The following is a 22,936-nucleotide window of genomic DNA, read 5'->3' on the forward strand; positions in this document are numbered from 1 at the left end:
ACGTGGAGGAGCAAAATTCTCTTCAGAATGGCAGGAATATAATTGCCCAAGTGGAAGGAAGAAGCTTATGATTAAATTATTGTGCTTAAAATTCAAAGTAGTACATTACCTGGACTTTCTTCCTTTTTTTTTAAACAAAGAATTGTACGCTGTCACTGGAATAAGGTAGTGAATGAAAAGGTGTGGGGCCTGCCAGCAAAGAGTTTGGAATTTAGCGTTATTAAATGGTATAAGACCGTTTAATAATGGTAAGACAAAGACAATAGATGGATCTCTAAGTTGGCCCATTTTGTAGGTGATGGTGCCATTTGCTAAGTTATTAAAGAGCAAATAGAATTTTTAAGGGGCAAGATTGGAAGATGCGTTGCTCTCTTCCTTCTTTCCTCTTTCTCTTCCTTCCTCCTTTCCTCCTTCCTTCTTTGTTATTCAGCAGTGAACAAAACAAGGTTTTATTAATATAGTCTCACTGGAGAAATCATCATCAGGCAATAAATGGTAACTATTCAATTAACAGTAAGGAGAAAGAAACAAAGTAGGTGATTTGGGGCATAAGGGTAAAAGAAACTGTAAGTGACATCTCCTATTTAATTTCAGCTATAGTTAACAATAACACAAAGTACTGCACAAAGGAGGAAGCGTTTCTGCTATAGTAATACCTAATAGTCTACCTCTGGAATGAAAGTGTTAAGATGTCAACCTCTTAAGAATGCCAGAGACATTAAATTTGAATAGAGCACTTTTTTTTTTTTTAATTTTGTCTTTTTGCCATTTTCTTGGGCTGCTCCCGTGGCATATGGAGGTTCCCAGGCTAGGGGTCCAGTCAGAGCTGTAGCCTCCGGCCTATCCCAGAGCTACAGCAACACGGGATGCAAGCCACGTCTGCAACCTACACCACAGCTCAAGGCAACGTCGGATCCTCAACCCACTGAGCAAGGCGAGAGATCGAACCCGCAACCTCATGGTTCCTAGTCGGATTCGTTAACCACTGAGCCACGACGGGAACTCCATGAATAGAGCACTTTGAATCTGATTGTCCTGCCAGAGCCCAGACTAGATTGCAATTTTTTTTTTTTTTCCTGTTAGGAGGTAGGATAGTATGAACCTTCTCCTTGTCAACACTAGCAGATATGAGCATTCCATTCATAGTTCACCATTTTCCTTAAATTCTGAAAGTGAAATAAATTTTCTAACTGAATCTTGCAAAACAGAGCCCCTGAAAGACACATATGGATACATCCTTAACCTATTTCTGCTCATTGACCTCTTATTTGGTTTCAAGTACTGCATATGAACCACAAATTCCTGGTACAGCATTTTAAGAGTATCTTCAGCCCTATAAAAACTTAATTTTCTCCCCTGATATATTTTTGTTTTAATTCCCATAGATTATTTAATGTATATTTCAATTTGAAGTGGTGAAAATATAATGCAAGATTCAGAATGGTGCACCAATAAGTCTCTCTCTCCCATTCTCAGAATTCTTTAATGAGTTCCCTTAGTTTTGGGTTGCAGTTCAAAGACCTACATAGACAAATATAATGTTCTTCATATGCATACAAAACTTCATTGTAATGTTACTCCAAACTAAAGCTGTCCTGGAGGGGGTCAGGGATTCTCTTACCATATCTCGGTGCCTTTGGACATAGTGTTACTTCCAGTAGCAGCTTGTAACCCCTCCTCTTCTGTCTTATTCAAAGCCATCCTTTAATTTATAGCTCAGGAAACTTCTGGGAGGTGTTCCATGGCCCCTCCAAGTTAAGTCAGAAGCTCTCTCTGGGCATTGATAACAGCTTGTACATTTAGATGTATTTGATTATTATTTGTCATATTATTATTATTATTTGTCTCCCTACTCCTTGTTATGCACTGGAATGTAAGTTCCATGAAGGCAGGGTGTTTTGTTTTGTTTTGTTTGTACTCATAGCTGCATCCCAGCATCTGGAATAGGGCCTGGCCTAGAGTAGATTTTCAGAAAATATCTGTTGAACGAAGAATGAGTGGTTATTCCAAACTAATCAATTTTGGGGATGTGTTTATGGGCTGTGAGTTAGGATTGAGGCAAATATCTAAATAATGATAATTTTGCTTTTGCTTAAGATTCGGTAAGATTCAAGCACATTTCTCAAAAGACTTACATTCAACCACTTAATTTACTTAATAAATTATGTACAAGATATGCACATACATATATAAGATATGTGTATATCCTTCATGGAGATATGTATAAGATATGTCATACCCTTCATGAACTTACATTCCAGTGCATAGCAAAGAGTAGGGAGACAAATAACAATAATAATACGGCAAATAATAATCAGATACATCTAAATGTACAAGCTTTTATCAATGCCTAGAGAGATATGTACAATAATAATAATATGACAAATAATAATCAAATACATCTAAGAGTATACGAATAATGAAATGCTAAGGATTCTAGAAAAAAAAAAAGCGGAAGAGTCATAGGGAATTCTAAGGGCAGGTCTGTAACTTTAAAAATGTTAATATAGGAGTTCCCATCATGGCGCAGCAGAAACGAATCCGACTAGGAACCAGGAGGTTGCAGGTTCAATCCCTGGCCTCGCTCAGTGGGTTAGGGATCAGGCATTGCCATGAGCTGTGGTGTGGGTTGCAGATGTGGCTCAGATCCTGCATTGCTATGGCTGTGTTGCAGACCAGCAGCTATAGCTCCAATTAGATGCCTAGCCTGGGAAACTCCATATACCTCGGGTGTGGCCCTAAAAAATAAATAAAAATAAATAAATAAAAATGTTAATATAAATTATCCAAAATTTGTGTCCACGCTAATGAACTATATTTCCCTTTATACTTTGTAGATATGAGCAATAATAAAGAAATGTGGCCCGGAGTTCCCGTCGTGGCACAGTGGTTAACAAATCCAATTAAGAACCATGAGGTTGTGGGTTCGTTCCCTGGCCTTGCTCAGTGGGTTAAGGGTCTGGCGTTGCTGTGAGCTGTGGTGTATGCCAGCAGCTACAGCTCCAATTTGACCCCAAGCCTGGGAATCTCCATATGCCGTGGGAGAGGCTCAAGAAAAAGGCAAAAAGACAAAAATAAATAAAAGAAATGTGGCAGTGCAGAATAGGAAAAGAGAAAAGGCTACATAGAGAAGAGAACTAAAATCAATACGCTTACCATTTAGTTTTGGGAGAAAAGCTAGGTTGAAATGACAGATAAGGCTTAAGATGGCATTCCTAGAATGAAGAGAATTGGAATGCTGTTTGAGAAGTCAGCATTCTGTAGATAAGTTTGGAACCTTGCTATGGAGCTATCCTGGATACTACTAAAGACAGAAATGTCTACACATTGAGAAGTGGGGTTGGAAAAGCAATTATCACCCTGCTCCCTCTGGACTGCAAAGAATGAAATATGTTAGCAATGCTTAAATAAATATTGTTAGCAAGTGTTAGTAATGTATAGAATCAAACGTTAGCAACATGTTAGAAATATGTTGCTTTTCAAAGCATCCAGTTATTCTATATCCAGTGTGAGTAAGTGAGAATCAACAATGGATTAAGAAAAATGCTTCTCAATTTCCACCTGGCTCAGAATACCCCATCATCCTTCTATAATGAAAAGAGCTTCTTGAGAAGTTTAGTCAACCTTTAACCCAGGTAAGCTGGACTCTAAGTCACATCCTGTGGTAGGTCCTTGAACACTTACCCACACTCAGGGCAACTATAGAGAATCAGGGGGGCAGAATGAGAGTAACACTTCTCATTGACAAGGAATGTCAACATCCCAGAGAGACAGAAGTGCAGAATTTGGGCCCCACTTCAGAATCTCACAACAAGATGCTCAGGTAATTTGCATGCCCATTCAAATTTAGAGTTGCTGCTCTATAAGAGCAACCCTCAAACTTGTCTGCATACTAGAATTACCTGGGAAGGTAGTTAAATCTCGGGGATCAGGCCACTTTCCTATATATTCCGATTTTATTGGATAACCTGCATAGGTCTCAAAACTGTGTTTCCTAGTTCCTTTCTCAGATGAAGTCAGTACTCCAGATATGAGAATCAGGAATCTGCTACTTTAAGACACAAATCCTACATAGAGCAAAAGAGAACATTTTGCATTTTGGAGGATAGAAGGCAATGAATTCTATTGCAGAAAATACATTTTATTTATGCTGATTACCTCAATCAATATACAAAGTACTAAATATTTCTGCATGTGTATATGTGTGTATAAATGGTATTTGATAATTTTTCAATTTGTAATTAGAGGGTTTAAATTCCATAGCAAGATAATAGATGATAAGTTAGTAGAGAAGAGGAAATGATAGGCTTGAATCTATCTGGAAATAGATTTTTTGATAATCACCTTGAAGATATTTTACAAATATTCCACAAAATATTTATTATGCCCATAATAAAAAAAATGCAACACTGAATTAGTTTCATGAATTTGTTTTTCTTCTAAATAAGGAGCCAGCATACTTTTTTGTAAAAGATAAAGTAGCAAATAATTTCAGCTGTGCACACACTACAATCTCTATGTTGTCACCTGTGCCAGCTCTGGTTTTATATTATAGCATGGAAGCAGCCACTGACAAAAATAGGAAGTTTTCTCTATCTCCCGAATTATTTTCTTTAAAGCAAAATCCACTCACCTGTCTAAATCCAATAGACAAATGTATGCTTTTAAAATTCAAGCGTACTGATATAAACACAGCATCAGGAAGTGATTCCAGCATCTGGTAAGGTCCAAGTGTGTACTATTTTTAAGGAAAAAGAACAGCCCTGATTTTTTCTACTTGACATTTAAGGAGAGGGACTAATAACAAAGCTTCTGTTTTATAATAACAGCCATTATTTCCTGAGCACCTGAGCAGTCATAAGTATGTTATATTAATTATCTTTTTTAAAGAATTTCACTCAACACTGCTACAGGATTAGTATTTCACTCCATTTTAAAGATCATAAAAAAATTTAGACACCTTAACTGTCGTCACAGAGCTAAGTATCTTCAGCGGGATTTGAACCCAGTAGTTGAACCCAGAACCTGTACTTAGAGCCACTGCATGTTTCTGCCTTATTAATTGTCTACTGATATTATGAATATGTATGATGTCGGGCCAATTATAATCTTTTAGTTTGTAAGAAATGCAGATGTGCTCAGCTTGAATTGGTTAATGGAGCTGAAACCACAGAGGAAAATGTGGAAAACAGGAAAAAGTCTCACTACCACATGGAGTATCTGGAGTAACAGCTAGAATAATATAGCTTTTCTGCTCCTAGGAGCATGCCTTCCTTTAGGTGTTTAGAATTATGATGAGTCAAAATGTTTGTCTCCTAATTGACCTGAGGGGATTAACTTCCTTTTCTTTGCTCCCACCAACCTTAGGTCTTCTGAAGACAATCATTTCTAAATTTCTCAACTTATGTTTCTGTCCAACAACTACTGATTATCCACAATGAATTTATATTTAAGGTCACCAATCAGCTATATGCTATACAACATGCAGCATCCTTTATTGGCATAGCTCCTTTGAAAGGCTACATGGTAGCCATTGGCCCCTCTAGTGATGGCTTAGTTCTGGGTACATTCATGTGTGGTCCAAAATTTGGATTATTTTGTCACTATATCAACATAATTAGTCATAGCAAATCTCTGTGTATACATGTGAAGGCTTATGTAAAGTTAATATAGAAAATAAGTTCCCGTATATGTGAACCTTTTTTTTCTTTCCAGCATTCAATTCTAATTGTCATTGTCTTTATCTTTTCTAATAATGTGATTGCATTTTGCTATAAACCACAAACTCTCTTCAACTTCATTTTATTTTCATTTTTTCAATATAAGTGGCATTGGATTTACATCTCTACTCTTTATTTGATTTTGTCCTCAGAGTTTGTCTACCTCTCTTGGAAAGATGTATATATTGCAGATGCTAAATTTGACTACTGATTATCCCTCTAGTAGAGTGCTTTTTCTGTAAGTGGTAATCAGAATGAGCTTGAGGCAAAGACTTGAGCACTAACCTCTATCAGCACCTAAAAGAACAAAGTATACGCTTCTTTCAAACACTGATAGCTATGGAGTTTAGAAAACCATTCATTTTGAATAAGGCAAGAATTAAACTATTCTGAGGGTAAGAGAATTAATCTGCACTATCTTAAAGTATTCATGAGTGTCACATCAAATATTGGAAAAAGGCTACCACGTATAAGGTAATAAAAAGTATAGTGTAAAGATTATAAGCTTTAAACATGCCTTAACCTGAGCCCGAATCATAGATCTACTGTCTATGGTACCACATTTGGCCCAGTTACATGTGCTGTCCCAGACTGCATCTCCTCATCTGGAAAATAGGGGTAAATTACCTCCTATGTTATCATTTTGATTTGGTGATTAAAGAATCATACACAAAAGGCTTATACACAGCATTTAGACATCTAGGTAGACATAGCCTCAACCCAGCATCTTTTATAGAAAATACTACCTACCTCAGAGCAGGTTATAGATCTTAAGACAAGTTTTATAAAGTTTTCTCAGATTTGGGGGGGTGGGGGTTTAAATTTTGAAACAGTCTATTCTAAGTGAGGTTATCCTATAAGCTGTGTCTGATCTCACAAGAGGAATAAATTACCAACTGGTGAATGAAAAATGCGATGCAATATAGGACCTAGGAGTAAGGTGGAACCTGGGGATAACAAGTGGGAAAAAAAATATCTGATCAAGGTGCTCTGACGCTATGTATCATTAACAGTTCCTAATTCTTAATTGCGCCCAAGATTTTCCTCATTCTTTTTTCAGTCTGTGTGAAGTAAATTAAGATAGCTGCACTTTTAAATCCCTTTAAAAATTTTAACTGGAGAAATCCCGTCGTGGCTCAGCAGTGGCAAACCTGAACAGTATCGATGAAAATGCAGGTTCGATCCCTGGCCTTGCTCAGTGGGTTAAGGATCCGGTGTTGCCATGAGCTGTGGTGTAGGTCACAGATGCAGCTCAGATCCCGTGTTGCTGTGGCGTAGGCCTGCAGCTGTAGCTCTGATTCCGTCCCTAGCCTGGGAACTTCCATAGGCCGCAGGTGCGGCCCTAAAAAGCAAAAACAAAAACAAACAAGCAAAAACATGTAAGTGTATCTTTTAAAATAAAAAACTACAACTGCTTTCATCTTTTAAAATAAATATTTGATTACACACGAGACACATCCTCCAAGGGTCATATATATCCAGTAAACACCTCTAATAAAAGTCCATTGGGCAGGATACCACCATGAATTTTGAATCTGGCACAAGGAATACCTTATAATACAGAGCTGTTTTCAGCAATGTACAAGTTTGCTACTAACAAACGTGACTGTTCTTGGTTAATGCTGCCTCTTTCTGTTTATCAAGTGTTGCTTAAAATGTAAAAAAAAAAAGAAGATGCCTAAGACCTAATGAGAGGGAAGAATCAAGCACTACTCTGAGGTAGCTTTGAATCAGTTGACAAACCATTGCCCTGAAGAGTGATAGAAGGCTCATTGCAACAGAAGTAAATAAATGTCTTCAAGCTTTGGCTAAAACCGTACAGACAACCAGCTAATACACATCAGTGCCTATGGGTATTCAAAAATATTTTTATTCCTCTGGGGGAAGCAATAACATCAGCCTGAAAAGCTCTCTAGAGAATTTTGGAAGGCTAGCCAATTAATACAAACAGTGTTCTGATATCTTCATAAAACGTCCCATCTCAGGATACCCCAGGAGAAACATGGACTCAATATTTCAGGAAATATGAGTGCTCATTATTTGAAGCCCGTTTAAGATACCGTTATAAATATTTACAAAAAAAGCAGCTAGATTTTACTTTGTGCTTTAGCATAACAGATGTTATTGAAATGCAATCTGTGTATGACCTCATGACAATATACACTTGTATTTTAAATGAATATCTGTTTTCATTGTTAGAAAATCTTTTTGAAGTATGAGTATTAACATCATAACAAGGAAATTAGTTGCTATTATTCACTCATGTGGTTAGAGTGCTAATCAATGAATTACATACTCATGGTGGTAAAATCATTTCATTTTTTGATTACATAGAAATTTAGCATAATGTGGGATAAAACCATCAGACTATATTTACAAGTGCAAAGTAAAGTGGGAAAGTTCAGATAATTAAATCTAACTTTGGAAGAGTTGCTTCCATTCCTTCTAGATATATTTAACAACCTTATAAGGAAAGGGTTTAAAAGAAATAATGTGTGTTAATTTGTCTAAATTACCTAAATAATTACTGTAAGGCATGTAAAATGCAAGTTTAACCTTAGTTTACTCTTGTTTGATGACAAAGTCCAGCCTCAAACATAGAAGCCAAGATGTCAATACACATAAATGAAATCTATTATTGAAGAATTCTCCCTTCAAAGATAAGCATTTTGGAAAGAAGGTAATTTTTGTTTACTTTTCTTTATAATAATCTGTCTCATAAAAATTCACCTGTCTTGTATAAAAATTGTAGATCATATCAGTATATGATAAATCTTTTTGATTCATTTTTCTTAACAGCTCCATCAGAAACTTTATTTAAATTTTAATTGCTAAATGGACACTATTAAAATATTCAAGGATTTAGTCCTAAATCCTTCAACCCAGAGGGAACTCTCAGGGACGTTGTTAAAGTAAAAAAGCTGCACAAAACCTCAACTCTCATTTGCAAATTTTCTTTCCATCTAATTGAACTTTGAAGCTTTCAGACTCAAAGATCTTACCGTATGACATCAACAAAACACTTCAATCAAAATCAAGTTACCTTAGCACCTTGCAATTCTCTAGATTATTTAAAAATCTAAAATGAGAAATTAACTCTCTTTTCACATTTTCTCTTGTTGCAAGTTAGAATACTTAAATTTCAAAAGAAATTGCTCTGTAATTTCATTATCCCCAAACATCGGCTTTCATTCTAGGACACTTGCTTATAAACTAAGCCTTTCCCTGACATAAACAGTCACTTGCTGCAGTGCAGAATGTCAGTTTAGTCAGTTAGAACTTTCCATGCAGAAATTCAGTGCGATGCAGTCTTTCAGATCAAGCGGCACTTACCTTAATTGAAATATTCACTGTGAAGGAGGTGAGAAATCAGTCAAATCAACCGTGAACAGGGAGGGAAGAGTGAAGTTTTCAATCAACACCCTCCAAGTAGCTGCATGCTGGGCTGCTTTTTTTCCTGTTTACGTGGAGCCCCTCACTGTCTAAGAGAACAAAAAGAGAAGCTGAAATCCTCAGAGGTTCCAGTGAGTAAATGAGGACTAAGCGACGGATGTTTCTTAACGGGAGATCCTCTGAGCCTGCTGCGTTTGGTGGCTCCCTAACTGCTGTGATAGGCTCCTGTCAGGTCCCTGGAGCTGGGCGATCATCATTGACCTGATTAGCAGGGAACACTCCGTGTGTGCAGGGAACACACAAGCCGAGGGGTGGTGGGCCTCCTGGGAACTGGAAAAGGCACCAGGGCCACTTGGAAATCTTGTCTTTTCCAGCCTAATGGATGAACTACCACTCTGACTGTAATTTGCAAAGGGGATGAGCCACAGCGGCAAGCCACAAAGGGCTTAAACAAACGGGTGCTTTCTCCTGCGGTTCTGCCAGGTGACTTCGTGTGAAACAGCAGGAACAGTGAAACAATTAATCCACTGATGGAGCTGATTTGGAAGACAAAACTAAAGCTGAAAAATGTTCAAAGAGATGTGATCAAAGAGATAGCTGTGCCTGTCCTCGCCCCAAGCCTGGTACATACTTCAACCTTTGTCTAAGTAAAATGTTTTTAAAGGTTTATCACAGCCCTCTAGAGTGCAACTCTGAGTGATTAAAAAAAAGGAAGTATTCATACAAAATAAGCATGTTTGGCAGTTTCTTACAGACACAAGCACTCAAACCAAGACACGGAGAAGCGCTGCTTATGTAGTTTTTCAAATAGCCTTTTTAATTAGCATCCCACTTGCAAAAATGTTTGCATTATACTCTTAACCTGAATAGCTATTACTCCTATAGTATAGGAGAATGCATCATTACACCTAACTAAATCATCTCTTCTACTATTGTTGAAATGCTGATTTTTCTCAAACAAAAACAAGGGTAAGAGGCTCCAAAATGTCAAATGACCTATTAAATATATGCTGTGCCTTTAACAACCTGCTGATTGCCATCCACTGACCACCTGAGAAGCAATTCAACGTTTCTGATATCAAAAGTTACCACTTCCTCAGAGAGATTTAATTCTGTCAAAAAGATTTTGGAACTAAGTGCTAAACCCCCAAATGATTAAGTTTTGACAGCTCTCACTTCTATAGGGGAAAATTATTCCAATAACATAAAAAGAACAGATGAAAAAAGTCATTTGCATGTCTTGAGGGTGAGAAAAATCTCCCTGCCAGGGAGAAAACTGACAAATGTCCTATCACAATGGTCCTGTGTGATGTGTTCAGCATTTCTGTTTTTCCAAGTGAGGCGCACTTGGGACATATGGCATTCCTTGGGTGTCTGTGTGTGTGTGTGTGTGTGTGTGTGTGTGTGTGTGTGTGTGTGTGTGTGTGTATGTGAGAAAGAGAGAGAGAAAGAGAGAGAGAGAGAGAGCGCACTATGGAGAGAGAGGCTATATCTGCAATTTACATGTATTTTTGAAAAATACCAAATTTCAGTAAAGGGATACACAAAACATAAATAAAGGAGAACTTGTTTGCTGTCTATATTCCCAAGTAAATATAAAAAAGTATTTCTTTCAAAAACAAGCTTTTTGATGGTGGAACTTCTTGGACGAGATAAACTTCAGTGTCACTGAGTTTTTATAATAGGACAGACATTTGATTTTAAAGAGATGTACCAGGCAGAAGCCCAGGAGAGCTGAGCCTGTGTCCCAGGCAGAGGAGGTCTCTTGCTCCCTCCGCTGGTGGAGGGTGAGAGGCGAAGGTGAGGAAACCCAGTTGATGGATTCAGGAGAGGAAGAACACTTCTGCCACCATTTAGCAGGAAACACACTACCCAATTATAGACTGGCGTTAGAGTGTTCGAGTAGAAGAGAGACCGCTTAAATCAAAATGATGTATGTAAATAAATGTAAAATAAATAGTAGGAAATATAACTAATATTTTCTTCTGCAAGGATCCTGACTAGTTCTTAACATAGCACTTGTGAATTAAAATCTGATGGATTCCATGGTTCTGATGTGTAGTAGGTCTAACAATTATAGCATCCCAGTCATGTATTTTTCTAAGCTTCATCTGAGCATCTTAAATAGTGACATCTTTTTAAAAGCTTTTTTAAAACCTTAAGACAGTGCTTATTTTCTTGAAGTCTGTCCATTAGCAATAATCGTCACCAACTAAAACAGGTATACTCTAAGTTAAGGTAATTTTGTCCCATAGTAGATAGTTTCTACCTGGAAAGTCCTGACTGCAACAGATTTCATTAGTGATACTTCCAAAATAAGTCTTGGTGTTCTCATAGGATCTAAGGTTTTTCACTCTGGATATTTTCTACAGAGACTAAGAATAATTCTGTGGCAGTTGTTTTTTTTTTAATATTATGTTTAGGAAATAATTGATTTTCTGTAGAAGTACACTCATGACTGACAAAGCAGAATAATACTATTTTGTAGTGTGTGTAAAGAGGACACAGTACTGGTGATTATAGGTATTACATATTAAATGCTTACTATGTGCCAGATGCTTTGCATACACTTCAGCTATACCCATTGTCCTTGAAACCCTTAGAACAATCATATGAAGCAAACATTATCATCTCATTATTTTTTTTTTATCAATTAAGCTAAGGCTCTGTGAAGTTAAGTAAATTTCCTACTGCTGAATAGCCAGTACAGAGTAAACCAGAGTTAAAACTCGGGCCACTTCAACTGTAAAATCTTGATGCTTAGAAATTCTCCAACTCCAAAATCAGTGAAAGTACTTGCTTCCAAAAGAATAGGAAACTTATCTCGTGATTTGCAAAACAACATTTTTCTTCTTTAAAACTGTTTTTATGATTAATAAAATATTACATTAACCACAATAAACATTTATCTATATTTGATCAGAAAATTAACTTCAACGAAAATAAACTTTAGTCTAAGAAATAAACTAAATTAGAACTTTTAAATAATATCATTTCATTAGCTCAAATTGGTCAATTTTTTTTCTCTTTTGCAATTCATTTCCCCTCTTCCTCAAATAGTAGTTTTTGCTTAGGATAGGAAAATGATCCTACTCTAGTACACAGTGATCTCAAGAACATTTACTAAAAATGTATTAAGCCAAAATTAAGATGATTTCTGATATATCAGTTTTCCAAGAGAAGTAATATAATATCAAAGCTTAAAATAACTATAGAGCTGAATAATTCATTTCCAGTTTAAGCTTTATCTAGAAGTTTCTTAAACCCTACATGAATCTCACTATTCATATGGTCTGTTGAAATTCTCAGACACATTCACAATCTCACATGGAAGTGTTGTGACCATGCTTTTTTAAGGCTTCTAATAAAAAATCTATCTAAAAAGATATAAGAACTTAAATGAATGCAGCCCTTAAACCAAGAAATTTCCCACCTATCGTCTCATTTGATTCTTACAGGAATCTTGTGATATACATTATGATAAGTATTTTACTCATATTTTAATGATGGGAACTTAGGAACAAAAAGAGCAAGTGATTATCCTTTTTGTCTTTGATGCTTGCCAGAAAACCTAATGTCTTCCTTTGCAGACAAGGCTATTGCTCTCCACTATGTCTAACAAATATGTTTGTCAGTTATCTTTTGGAAAAAAAAAAGGAATTAAATGGATATCTAAATGGAAGCCATTCTTTATTTATTTGGGTTTGTTCTAAAGAGTCAGAACTGTGATATAAGAAGGGAGGAAGTTACTCTGAGCTGGTACGAAGCTTGTGCCTTCTAAGTACAGGGATCTTTCCGCTTATATTTTTCATATAATTTTCTTAATGTTAACTATAATTATATTAAGACAATTTTAGATGTAGATCTTACAATTCTTAAATGACTTCTATCCTGTTTCTCTTTGAACTTGAGATTCAAATATTACCTCTCTTTTGAATTAATTATCAGGAAAGAAGAAAGCTCAGAATCTTAGTGTTAATTGCCCATTTTTAATAGAAGTATCATTGATGTACAATATTATATGTCACAGGTATACAATATGGTGATTCACAATTTTAAAAGTTATGCTCAATTTATAGTTATTATAAAATATTGGCTATGTTCCCTGTGTTGTGCAATATATGCTTATAGCTTATTTTATACACGATAGTTTGTACCTCTTAATACTCTCCCCTTACACTGCTTTTCACTCCTTCTCTCCCCCGAGTGGTAAACAGTAGTTTGTTCTCTGTATCTGTGAGTCTGTTTCTTTTTCATTATATTCACTAATTTGTTGTATTTTTTAGATTCCACATGTAAGTGATCTCATACAGTATTTCTCTAACTTATTTCACTTAGCATAATACCCTCCCAGTCCATCTATGTTGTTGCAAGTGGCAACATTTCATCCTTTTATATCGCTGAGCAGTATTCCATTTTGTATACTTACCACATCATTTTTATCCATGCATTGCTGTTAATAGTTTTAAATATAAAAAAGAAAAAAGCTAACAGAAATAACAAGAAATTGATCTTTCAGCAGCAGTGTTGAGCTAATATGAACACAGGAATGTTTAGGGAATGCTGATAGTTTCTGCATTTGTGTAAGTTGTGGAGGCTAAAAGGCTAAATTTACCAGCCATTAAGTTAAACTTTCCACATTTTTGAAACCACTCCTATATACTCATGAATTGGAGATACTGTGAACTTCTGGACATAAAAAAGCTAGACTGGATATCAACTTGGACTACAGTCAAAAGTCTGGCACTAACTAGCTTTGTAACTTTGAGCTATTTAAAAAAGCTTCTAGGTAATAATTTCATTGGAAAATATATAGAAAATAGGCTATATTATCTTTAATATTTCAGTCAGCTATAAAGTTCTTTTCTATTTGACTAAAATTTTGTAATAGTCTGTCTTACTTAATTTAGGAGTAATCGGGCAGTCAAGAAGAAAAGTTGTATCCAGTTTTCTCTTCTCTCCATCCTGTAATGTCCCTAACAGTTTTATTTTATTCTAAAAATGACATTACAGAAAAAAATTATTTTCATAGCTCAGGTATTTTAAAAATCAGCCAGAAGTCATTGATTTGAAATTATACGTGATAGATGAGAATATTTGCTAAGGGCAAGAATTCTTTAATTTTTTTAAAAAAGTAGCTATAACACATTCCTTTTAAAGGACATAGCTGTTACATTACATCTAAAGTGGATCCTTAGCCTTTTGCTTTATTGTCCTGGTCAGTTAAAACTGAAAGGAGGTTTAATTAAAATGATTGAGAATTAGCTTAAGCTAGGGAGAATGATTTTGAAATGGACATATAATATTAATATATTTTGTATTTTTAAAACCACATTTCTACTTTAGTAGGCAGCTATTTTAAACTAACAGAAAAACACAGTGCATAATTAAAAGAAATAGCATTCAGTAGACATAACAGCTTGGTGTTTTACCCATTTCCTGTTAGCTCAGATTTATTCCATCTTGTTTATTTTGGAGATGATTATTAAGTAAATGCACAATGAAATAAATAACATATAAACTTTAAGAATTATTGAATTTACTTAAAGCTATTGACTATTAATGATGATTAATTAGGTGTATAAAATCCAAACCACACACATTTTTAGCAATGATTTAAAATTAAGTTACTAAACAAATACACATAAAATACTATTTAATGAACAGTAGAACTTCATAGAAAAAAAGGGAGCATGTTTATATCTTTACTGAGTAACTCTGTTTATCATTTTTAGAGAATCAGAAAAGGGGAAAGGTAGAGTGAGTAAAATTAATGGGATGTAGAAAGGTCAAGAAGCACTAACATGGTAAACAGTATCAAATTAATTTGCTATTCACCAAAAATTCCTAAGATAAAAATAAAATCCTAATTTAGATACACCTACTAATTTTAAACTCTGTAACTGTATATCTAATTGTTTCAAGTCCTTTCTACCACCATACACCTATGATCATAGTTAAAATTGAAAAGAAAAATGCCCTGGGAGTTCCTGTTGTGGTTCAGCGGGTTAAGAATCTGACTAGTACCCGTGAGATGCAGGTTTGATCCCTGGCCTTTCACAGTAGGTTAAAGTATCAGTGAGCTGTGGTGCAAGTCACAGATGCAGCTCAGATCTGATCTGCTGTGGCTGTTCTGTAGGCTGGCAGCTACAGATCTTTGAAATATAACTTGGTAGTTTCTTAAAAATATACCTATTGTATGATATATATGTTATATGATACAGCTATCTCACACTAAGGTATTTACTCCCAAAGAAGAGAAAGCATATGTTCATTCAAAGACTTGTACACAAATGACTATTTTCATAATAGCAAAGCAACTGGAAACAATCTAAATGCCTATCAAGAGGAAGAAACTGTAGGACACTCAAAACTGAACCAGAAGGTCCTTGTGCTGACTGAAAAGAAGTCAGAAAAAACAAGTAAGTAGCATGTAATTCCATTTATGTAGAATTAAAAAATGTGGAAACAAAACAGATAGCTTTGTGACAGAAGGCAGGGAAGTGGTGATGAAGGATGGGGGGAGTAAGAGATGGTTAAGGGGTACAAGAAGTCTTTTGATAAAAATAATAAAAATGTTCAGTATTTTGAGTATGGTAGTGGTTTCAAATTTGTATACATTTCTCAAAACTCATCTAATTTATATTTTAAATATGTGCAGCAAATTTTTTATGTTATACCTAAAGTTATAAAAAAAGACATCTTCATTTCTTCTTTAATTAAACACTACCATAATTAAACTGTCAATGCTGCCTCATATCCATAATAACAGTCTGTGTGCCTTTCCTCCTATTTCTTATTTTCTAAAGGCACCATATTGAAGATGGTATAAAATCACCTACTTTATATTTCTAATGGTTTCTTAAATTGTAGAGAGCATTCCCCATTCAATCAAAGTTTAAGACAACTTTAAACTTAATGTCTTAGTACCTATCAGATAATAGATCAGTAAAATTTTATATAGGGAAATAAAGTGCCATTCCATTGGAAACAATGACTGCTATGAATTGCTTAATTACTTCTTGATACGCATATATCATTGTCCATTTGTCCCTAACTTCTCTTTAATGTGAACTGCAATCTTACCACAGAATAGCTTTAGCACCTATGCCACAGCAGGCGACTCTACATTACAGAAAAATAATTGGGCTTTCTTAGCCTCTAACTGCATTTGACAGGCCTTAAGATAGAAATACTTTATATAGCATCACGAAGTTGATATTGTTACAGATGGTTCTAAAAGGAACTCCTTCTTATTCCTTTTCAGTTATTTACTGAATTGAACTTTTTCTTAGGGTCTCACAGTGACTCCATCAACTTCTGAATACCAGATTTTATTCTATCTTCAGTTATACTGACTGTAATACCCAGTTTCCTCTCCTGTCAACTTGTTCATTTTCACTCTAGGCCAAAGTCAATAATTAGCTTACACAACATAAAGAATAGGTGACTTCTATCTGCCTTGCTGACTCTATTTTTCTTATTACAGTAGAATAATGCAGAGCTCGTAACATCTCCTGGACTGTTGGTAGGTAGTCTGACATAACGCTTTCAACCACCTCATGTTCATAAAATGTATGGACTAAAGTTTTGTAGTAATGGTACAGTCATAAAAATAGTGGAAAAAGAGCAGGAATTTTGGTGGCTCACCAAAATTAAAACAACACAGCAACATGGCAATAGCAAACAGCAATTGTGAAAGTATCTTTGGGCTAGTCATTTTATACACATTTGGTTCAGTTTCCTCAGATTAGAAAAGAGAATAAAATAATGTGAACTTAGTTCATGTATATGTAGAAATAAGATTGAGTTAGTAGATATTCAGCACCAAGAAGATACCTGATACAAAATGGGGGTACAATAAATATTAGCTGCTATTATTAATAGCTGCTAATGTTATTAGTTAAATATAAAATATATGCACTACCTAAATTCCCCCCAAATTTTGTTTTTAATTGTAATGATTATGTCAAATTGGACTTAGGCTAAAGATATTTCATGCTTTTGTTTATATTGTAAATCCTGAAAAAGTTTTATCATCAAACATAAAATAAAATTATTCCATCCCATGTTTAGCAAGAATGTTACAAAGCAAAGCAATGAATTGCTGTTGGACATAAAAACTGCAACTGTATCACAGGGGAGAAATTTTGATGTTTGTAACAAAATGGGGTGTGTGTGTATAAATCGGTGACTCCAATATTTACCGAGAAAATATATCATTGTTTATAAAGATAAAAAACATAAATGCTGATGTATACTACCGTTGATTAGATACAAACATGAAAAATAATACATGAATACATATTTTTAAAAAGAAATAAAAGGAGATTATAATACAACTTGCCTATTTCTATGTAGATTTTAAAGAAAGTTTATGAATCTTCATAAACTGAATATGTTTTCTTGATATTAGTATTTTGGTAAGTTCACTTGCCACTTTTTGCTTATAAGAATTATAGATTAGAAAAAATAAAAAAAGAATAAACCTTAAATTGTTTTATTTATCATTTTCTCTTCCAATTATTTTCTGATTTTTGTATACGTCTCTATAAACAAAGGGTAGATAAGCTACAATTTAGACATTTTTATAAAATCTAGATTTAAATAATTTAAAGAGATAGGTGACTTCTTTTAGAGTGAATGTTGATTCTCCCATAGATAATTTCAAATGACAATTGTCAGTTGCATCAACTGAAAAAGAAATAGTACCAACTCCTTATGGTTGATTAGAGGAATTACCTGTTTTCACATTTACACTCCATTCCCTTCCATCACGAATGGGGAAAATCAAGATAACTGATTCCAATCCCACAGAGAAACAGATCAGCTACTATGTAAAAGTATGACTTCTAGGAGTTATCTGACGGCTCAGAGGATTCAGGATCTGACATTGTCATGGATCACTGCTGTGGTGTGGGTTCTATTCCTAGCCTGGGAACTTCCGCATACTGTAGGTGCAGCCAAAAAAAAAAAAAAAAAAAAAAAGGGTGGCTTCTAGGAAGAAGGCTGATCCAGAAAAATATAAATATTCGGTACTGAGCAAAATCCCTTTTCTGTAATCTGCTTTCACTGCTGAAGAAGCTCAGAAGGGGCTGTGTATTAAAGGGGAGGAATCTGAGATTAATGTTGGGCTTTGGAGTAGAAAATAGAAAAAGATTCTATTTTCTATCATTCAGTTGTAATTATTTCCAGCTTTCTATTGTAAAGATCTCAGACAAATGCAACAGTAAAGTAAAGAGTATTGATAGACACCATGTTCCCATCCTCTAGCTTCTGTATTCAGCAATTTCTGGCTAATCTTGTTTCCTCTATATCCTCTCACTCTATTTTCTCACTTCATCTTGGATATTTTTGAAATGAATCCAGGACGTTTAAATTATCCCATTTGGGAGTTCCTGTCATGGCTCTGCTGTTAGCAAAACCAACTAGCATCCATGAGGACACAGCTTTGATCCCTGGCCTCGCTCAGTGGGTTAAGGATTCAGCGTTGCTGTAAGCTGTGGTGTAGGTCACAGAAGCAGCACGGATCCAGTGTTGCTGTGGCTCTGGCATAGGCTGGAGGCTACAGTTCCAATTGGAGCCCTAGCCTGGGAACCTCCATATGTCACGGGTGCAACAAAATAATAAATAAATAAATAATCGCATCTGTAAATATTTCATTGTGCTGTGTAGAAGATAAGAGCACCACCTTTTTTTTTTTTTTAATCATAACACACCCATAATATCATTATCACGGGGTGTTTTTTTCTTTTGCTTTGGCTTTAAGTGACTAATGATAATAAACCCACCTTAACAATTTAACCTAGCTTACCAGATTTCAATATGTAGACTGCATTAATCCCCTCTAGTAGTAGAGATTGTTGATACTATTTTATGGCAGCCCTTACTAAGAGGTTAGCTGACCAACAATAAACTTGATTCCAGAAGCTATTTTCCTCATCTCCCATGTCCTGTTGATAGCAGTTAAGAACAGCATCTGAAGATATATGTTATTACAAAGCTTAACAATTGACATGTCACTCATTTAGTCAAGAAAATCTCAGTAGTCCCCAGTTGCTTATTGAATAAAATGCAAATTTCTTGCTTATAATTAAAAATTCTCCTTGATCTCCCTGTAAAGTGATTTCCCACCCTTTCAAAGATGAAAGCTGGTCTCTTACTTTAATTGTTATCAGAATGTAATTTCCCAGTCTCTAGGTTTTTATTCCTGGGGCTTGTCTGATTTCTTTCCAAACTTCAACATATGTGTTTATATAAAAAGGACCTACACTGTTTGATAACTTTCTCAATGTTTAATGCAAGTACTGGATAAAAAATAGACACTCAGTAAATATTTGTTGAACACACCATATAATGCCCAATTGAACAAAATATTGGTTTTCTGTTACTGGCAGATGTTTACCTGTTCCATCATTTTACTATTCTGTTTAAAAGCATCACAGACAAAATCTTTGGGGAATTTGATTTCCAGATGCTTCTGCCCTGCTTGGAAATATGAAAAGCTATCACAATTCACCACACCAGAACTATTTCATTCAGGGCAGTTTTCTCAAAGGGGCTACAAAGCAAGGACCATTTACCTTTATCACACAGTGTTATTTTTCTTATCTAAAGACCAAGAATTAGGTTCTTGATTTCCAACAGGAAAATACTGGTTATTTTAAGGTGTCTTTTTAGGTAAGTCATAGTTTATAATGACAAGGCAACTTTACAATTTAATTGAATGTTTTTAAGTCTCGCTGGATATATATCCTTCTCCACTTTAAAATGAGTGATTTTTCATTTCCTAAAATTGTCATTTTGAGGATTTTTCATAGTAATTTTAAACTCAGTGCTATGGATACGAAAATATGAGAATCATACATTGTTAACAAATATTTCTTGAGAAAATTAATAGTTCACAGTTTATATCTTCATTTATAGTCAAAGCATACAATTTATTTTACCAGTGACAGAGGACAAACATACTTGCAGTTAGTGGCAAAACCATGGATTAATTGTGGTAACACTAAGTTACTACACTCTGCTTTTACTAGCTTTAATTAAGAAAAAAAATCATATAATTATAAAAAATCACACTAAAGTAATATGATTTAGCAAAAATTTAAATACATAGAAATTCTATTTTTTTTTTTACAACCAGAGCAACCCTTTTATAAATAACTTGAAGTAATTCTAGTTATTATGGAATCATTATAATGCAATTCTTCTTTCTCACCAATACTTAATATTTAATAGGAAAACTATTATCCTTATTCTAGCAAATTTTGATTTCTCATAAAGTGAGAAACTTGATAGAAAAATGCAGACTTTTCTAAATTGAGGGTTTTTTCCTAAATTTTATTTTGTTGGAGTTTAGTTGACTTACAATGTTCAGTTCTAGTTGTACAGCAAAGTAAATAAGCTATACATATGCATATATCCATTCCTTTTCACATTATTTCCCTGTCTAGGTTATCACACAGTATTGAGTAGATTTCCCTGTGCTATACAGGAGGTCCTTGTTACTTATCTATTTTACATACAGTAGTGTGCATATGTTAACCCCACCCTCCAAATTTATCCCTATAAAAATGATACAAAAGAACTCATAGAACAGAAACAGACTCAAAGATTTCAAAACTAAACCTATGGCTTTCTGAATTGAGTTTTGACACACCCTTGAATGCACATCTTAGCTAACGATCTCTATTGAGACAACCTTCTTAGGATCATCTACTAAATTCAGTCCATTTTAGAAGCACTAGAGAAGAAGGCTGTTCAAGATAATATACTTGTAAGCATTCTGATATTTTAGGGATAAATACTGAATGCTTAGCGGATGTGAGGTAATAATCACAAGTGAGTCAAGGATGCGGATGAGCCCTGAGGCTGTCTGAAGTTGGGGATATCCCTTGAGTTGCCCTAAGAAGAGAGCTGACATAATCTTTGGAGCATATAGAAGGCATCCAGAAAAAGCAGAGTTTTAGTAGTCTAAGAAATAATTTTGTCTCTTTGTTAGTTTTCTTTGTTTTTTTGTTTTGTTTTGTTTTGTTTTTAGGGCTATACCTATGGCATGTGGACGTTCCTGGGCTAGGGGTTGCATTGGAGCTGCAGCTGCAGTCCTGCTCCAATAGCCACAGCAACACCAGATCTGTGATAGACCTGTGACCCACGCTGAAGCCTATGACAACATCAGATCCTTAACACACTGAGTGAGGCCAGGGATCAAATCCTCATCCTCACAGATACTATGTCAGGTTCCTAACCCACTGAGCCACAACAGGAACTCCAAATGTTTGTGTTTGATTCAATACAGTAGGGCCATCTTTATGAGGGATTTTGGCTAGCAGGGTCCTCAGACAAAGCAAGCTTAGGATTGCTGCTCTGCCATTGAGTTTTGTGGCCTGATGTGCAATGTGGAAAACATCCACTAGAAAGATTTAATTCTTAGGTTTTACATTAGGCCCCCAAATCACTGTTGTCATGCAAGCAAGTGAGACAATGGCATTCACACAGAAGTGGGACTCTTATAACAGAAAATGTGCAGTAGTATATTGATAGGTCAATGTTGGGACTTGGCCCACCCAAGAACTATATGCAATAGCTTCTTAGTATTCTAGGACTATTGTAGAGGAGATTAAGTCAGAAGAAAGATGTCCTCCAGTTAGTGTAAGAGCTATGAGAAACTGATACATCCATGAAAGCTGACCTGAGAGGCAAAATCCTGGCAATAAAAGACACGGTGACAAAATTGCAGAGCAAGACCAATGGTTGGGTGTTTCCTGGTTAACTGGACTACAAAGAGAGTCAATCTCATAAAAAGGAAATTCCAGAAGAAATCAATAATTATCAGAAAATGTGTCACTGCTGATGGGCAATGGAGGCGGCTTTCCTGGATGGAAGCAGATAAAACCTAATTAGGACACAGGAACTTACTGATAGCTACTTTTTAGCAGGGCCTCAACTCTTGAAAAAACACAGGTTATAGAAAGTTTTTTAGGTAGGATATGATTAATTTAGGGTAAATTTCTCTAAATCAACAATGTTAGGAGGTGGTTTATCTAGGATTGAAATTCAGCAATTATTCCAGAGCCTGCTCTTAACTTTAAGCCCTATTTTAATTTAATTTCACAATATACTCTTATTATAATGCTATATATTTTTAAAAGAAATTGCATGCAAATTATTTCTTTCCAGAATTACTACATGTATGAGGTAAGTAGATAACACTATGTTGATTTTACAGATGAAGAAATTGAGTCTAATAAATAGAGTGCAGTCTGCCTGAGGTCACAAAGGTAATAATTTTAAAAGAGTAAGCTAGACTTCAGGTTTTCTGTATCCCCATTGTTCTATATATTTTTATTTTTATTTTTTTTTACATAAAAGCTGGCAGACATTTACTTAAAGGATTAGATGATATATATATGTTAGTTTTCAGTAAAGATGTAAAATTGAGAATACTATGTTGGTACTTAAATAATAATTTTAGATGTAACTATTAAAAATGTAACAACTTTCTTTCTTTGTGGGCTATACAAAAATAGACAGTAGGTCAGATTTGACCCACTGGCCATAGTTTATCAACCGAGGCTATACCAAAGTTTGTTTGAATGGTTATTTTCAATGGCAACTTAATCTAACAGTGATTAGTTGAATAGTGTTACATCATTATACATCTCTTTGACTCATTTAAATTGTGTTTGGCATAGAAGAAACATAAATCTTTTTTTTTTTTTTGTCTTTTTTTTTTTTGCTATTTCTTGGGCCGCTGCCGCGGCATATGGAGGTTCCCAGGCTAGGGGTCGAATCGGAGCTGTAGCCGCTGGCCTACGCCA

At 35.1% G+C, this 22,936-nt stretch overlaps 1 protein-coding gene across 4 annotated transcripts in view; it reads right to left on the reverse strand.

Moving 5' to 3' along the window:
- The window catches only part of CDH12 (cadherin 12), a 989,731-nt gene that overhangs the window by 389,701 nt on the left and 577,094 nt on the right, over positions 1–22,936 (reverse strand). For 2 of the 4 annotated variants that reach the window (XM_021077038.1, XM_021077036.1), the window contains exon 3: positions 9,054–9,202. The exons of 1 other annotated variant lie outside the window; for it this stretch is intronic. The gene's annotated coding sequence lies outside the window, so the exon portion shown is untranslated. Of the gene's footprint in view, positions 1–9,053; positions 10,455–22,936 lie in introns of those variants that run through there. One more of the 4 variants, XM_013984708.2, reaches the window with a different exon arrangement.

Source organism: Sus scrofa, chromosome 16, assembly GCF_000003025.6.
Source record: "Sus scrofa isolate TJ Tabasco breed Duroc chromosome 16, Sscrofa11.1, whole genome shotgun sequence".
Classification (NCBI taxonomy): Eukaryota; Metazoa; Chordata; class Mammalia; order Artiodactyla; family Suidae; genus Sus; species Sus scrofa.